The following is a 4,949-nucleotide window of genomic DNA, read 5'->3' as shown; positions in this document are numbered from 1 at the left end:
TATATCTGGCATTAGAACGATCTGTCGAAAATTAAGTTCTTGTATGAAAAATATTTTGTTTTTCAAGATATCTTGACCAACTTCGTCATTTGTTAGTTTTGCTATACTCCTCATATAAAGGCAAAATCATATAAGGATCAGACCACTATATCATAAAGCTGCCATTGGAACGATCGGTCGAAAACTAAATTGTACGAAAAAATATTTCGTTTTTCAAGATATCTTGACCAAATTCGGTATTTATTAGTTTCACTTTACTCCTCATTTATATGCAAAATCCCATTAAGATCGGACCACTTTATCATATAGCTGCCAGAGGAACGATCGGTCGAAAATTAAATTGTACGAAAAAATATTTCGTTTTTCAAGATATCTTGACCAACTAGGAATTTATTAGTTTTGCTGTACTCCTCATATAATGGCAATATCCTATTAAGATCTGACCACTATTTCATATATCTGGCATTAAATTGTACCAAGAAAATATTTCGTTTTTCAAGATATCTTGACCAAACTCGGTATTTATTAGTTTCACTTTACTCCTCATTTATATGCAAAATCCCATTAAGATCGGACAACTTTATAATATAGCTGCCATAGGAACGATCGGTCGAAAACTAAATTGTACGAAAAAATATTTCGTTTTTAAAGATATCTTGACCAAACTCGGTATTTATTAGTTTCACTTTACTCCTCATTTATATGCAAAATCCCATTAAGATCTGACCACTATATCATAAAGCTGCCATAGGAACGATCGGTCGAAAACTAAATTGTACGAAAAAATATTTCGTTTTTCAAGATATCTTGACCAAACTCGGTATTTATTAGTTTCACTTTACTCCTCATTTATATGCAAAATCCCATTAAGATCGGACCACTTTATCATATAGCTGCCATAGGAACGATCGGTCGAAAACTAAATTGTACGAAAAAATATTTCGTTTTTCAAGATATCTTGACCAAACTCGGTATTTATTAGTTTTACTTTACTCCTCATTTATATGCAAAGTCCTATTAAGATCTGACCACTATATCATAAAGCTGCCATAGGAACGATCGGTCGAAAATTAAATTGTACGAAAAAATATATCGTTTTTCAAGTTATCTTGACCAAACTCGATATTTATTAGTTTCACTTTACTCCTCATTTATATGCAAAATCCTAATAAGATCGGACCACTTTATCATATAGCTGCCAGAGGAACGATCGGTCGAAAATTAAATTGTACGAAAAAACATTTGGTCTTTAAAAATATCTTGACCAAACTAGGAATTTTTTAGTTTTACTGTACTCCTCATTTATAGATAATATCCTATTAAGATCTGTCCACTATTTCATATATCTGGCATTATATTGTACCAAAAAATATTTCGTTTGTCAAGATATCTTGACCAAACTCAGTATTTATTAGTTTCACTTTACTCCTCATTTATATGCAAAATCCTATTAAGATCTGACCACTATTTCATATATCTGGCATTAAATTGTACCAAAAAATATTTCGTTTTTCAAGATATCTTGACCAAACTCGGTATTTATTAGTTTCACTTTACTCCTCATTTATATGCAAAATCCTAATAAGATCGGACCACTTTATCATATAGCTGCCAGAGGAACGATCGGTCGAAAATTAAATTGTACGAAAAAACATTTGGTCTTTAAAGATATCTTGACCAAACAAGGAATTTATTAGTTTTACTGTACTCCTCATATATAGATAATATCCTATTAAGATCTGACACTATTTCATATATCTGGCATTATATTGTACCAAAAAATATTTCGTTTTTCAAGATATCTTGACCAAACTCAGTATTTATTAGTTTCACTTTACTTCTCATTTATATGCAAAATCCCATTAAGATCGGACAACTTTATCATATAGCTGCCAGAGGAACGATCGGTCGAAAATTAAATTGTACGAAAAAATATTTCGTTTTTCAAGATATCTTGACCAAACTAGGAATTTATTAGTTTTGCTGTACTCCTCATATATGGGCAATATCCTATTAAGATCTGACCACTATTTCATATATCTGGCATTAGAACGATCTGTCGAAAATTAACTTCTTGTATGAAAAAATATTTTGTTTTTCAAGATATCTTGACCAACCTCGGCATTTCTTAGTTTTGCTATACTCCTCATATAAAGGCAAAATCATATTATAATCGGACCACTATATCATAAAGCTGCCATAGGAACGATCGGTCGAAAACTAAATTGTAGGAAAAAATATTTCGTTTTTTAAGATAACTTCACCAAACTCGGAATTTATTAGCTTCACTTTACTCCTCATTTATATGCAAAACCATATTAAGATCGGACCACTTTATCATATAGCTGCCAGAGGAACGATCGGTCGAAAATTAAATTTGACGAAAAAATATTTCGTTTTTCAAGATATCTTGTCCAAACTAGGAATTTATTAATTTTTCTGTACTCCTCATATATGGGCAATATCCTATTAAGATCTGACCACTATTTCATATATCTGGCATTAGAACGATCGGTCGAAAATTAAGTTCTTGTATGAAAAATATTTTGTTTTTCAAGATATCTTGACCAACCTCGGCATTTGTTAGTTTTGCTATACTCCTCATATAAAGGCAAAATCATATAAGGATCAGACCACTATATCATAAAGCTGCCATAGGAACGATCGGTCGAAAACTAAATTGTACGAAAAAATATTTCGTTTTTCAAGATATCTTGACCAAACTCGGTATTTATTAGTTTCACTTTACTCCTCATTTATATGCAAAATCCCGTTAAGATCGGACCACTTTATCATATAGCTGCCAGAGGAACGATCGGTCGAAAATTAAATTGTACGAAAAAATATTTCGATTTTCAAGATATCTTGACCAACTAGGAATTTATTAGTTTTGCTGTACTCCACATATAATGGCAATATCCTATTAAGATCTGACCACTATTTCATATATCTGGCATTAGAACGATCGGTCGAAAAATAACTTCTTGTATGAAAAGATATTTTGTTTTTCAAGATATCTAGACCAACCTCGGCATTTGTTAGTTTTGCTATACTCCTCATATAAAGGCAAAATCATATTAGGATCGGACCACTAAATCATAAAGCTGCCATAGGAACGATCGGTCGAAAACTAAATTGTACGAAAAAATATTTCGTTTTTTAAGATATCTTGACCAAACTCGGTATTTATTAGTTTCACTTTACTCCTCATTTATATGCAAAATCCCATTAAGATCGGACCACTTTATCATATAGTTGCCAGAGGAACGATCGGTCGAAAATTAAATTGCACGAAAAAATATTTCGTTTTTCAAGATATCTTGACCAAATTCGGCATTTATTAGTTTTACTGTAGTCCTCATATAAAGGCAATATCCTATTAAGATATGACCACTTTTTCATATATCTGCCATTAGAACGATCGGTCGAAAATTAAGTTCTTGTATGAAAAAATATTTTGTTTTTTAAGATATCTTGACCAACCTCGGCATTTGTTAGTTTTGCTATACTCCTCATATAAAGGCAAAATCATATTAAGATTGGACCTCTAAATCATAAAGCTGCCATAGGAACGATCGGTCGAAAACTAAATTGTACGAAAAAATATTTCGTTTTTCAAGATATCTTGACCAAACTCGGTATTTATTAGTTTTACTTTACTCCTCATTTATATGCAAAATCCTATTAAGATCTGACCACTATTTCATATATCTGGCATTAAATTGTACGAAAAAATATTTCGTTTTTCAAGATATCTTGACCAAACTCGGTATTTATTAGTTTCACTTTACTCCTCATTTATATGCAAAATCCCATTAAGATCGGACAACTTTATCATATAGCTGCCAGAGGAACGATCGGTCGAAAATTAAATTGTACGAAAAAATATTTCGTTTCTCAAGATATCTTGACCAAACTAGGAATTTATTAGTTTTGCTGTACTCCTCATATATGGGCAATATCCTATTAAGATCTGACCACTATTTCATATATCTGACATTAGAACGATCTGTCGAAAATTAACTTCTTGTATGAAAAAATATTTTGTTTTTCAAGATATCTTGACCAACCTCGGCATTTCTTAGTTTTGCTATACTCCTCATAAAAAGGCAAAATCATATAAGGATCGGACCACTATATCATAAAGCTGCCAAAGGAACGATCGGTCGAAAATTAATTGTAGGAAAAAATATTTCGTTTTTCAAGATAACTTCACCAAACTCGGAATTTATTAGTTTCACTTTACTCCTCATTTATATGCAAAACCATATTAAGATCGGACCACTTTATCATATAGCTGCCAGAGGAACGATCGGTCGAAATTAAATTTGACGAAAAAATATTTCGTTTTTCAAGATATCGTGTCCAAACTAGGAATTTATTAGTTTTTCTGTACTCCTCATATATAGGCAATATCCTATAAAGATCTGACCACTATTTCATATATCTGGCATTAGAACGATCTGTCGAAAATAACTTCTTGTATGAAAAAATATTTTGTTTTTCAAGATATCTAGACCAACCTCGGCATTTGTTAGTTATGCTATACTCCTCATATAAAGGCAAAATCATATTAGGATCGGACCACTATATCATAAAGCTGCCATAGGAACGATCGGTCGAAAACTAAATTGTACGAAAAAATATTTCGGTTTTCAAGATATCTTGACCAAACTCGGTATTTATTAGTTTCACTTTACTCCTCATTTATATGCAAAATCCCATTAAGATCGGACCACTTTATCATATAGTTGCCAGAGGAACGATCGGTCGAAAATTAAATTGTACAAAAATATATTTCGTTTTTCAAGATATCTTGATCAAACTCGGCATTTATTAGTTTTACTGTACTCCTCATATATAGGCAATATCCTATTAAGATCTGAACACTATTTCATATATCTGGCACTAGAACGATCGGTCGAAGATTAAGTTATTGTATGAAAAAA

This window comes from Drosophila virilis, unplaced genomic scaffold (assembly GCF_030788295.1).
Source record: "Drosophila virilis strain 15010-1051.87 unplaced genomic scaffold, Dvir_AGI_RSII-ME tig00001837, whole genome shotgun sequence".
Lineage (NCBI taxonomy): Eukaryota > Metazoa > Arthropoda > Insecta > Diptera > Drosophilidae > Drosophila > Drosophila virilis.
This window is presented reverse-complemented; position numbering follows the sequence as displayed.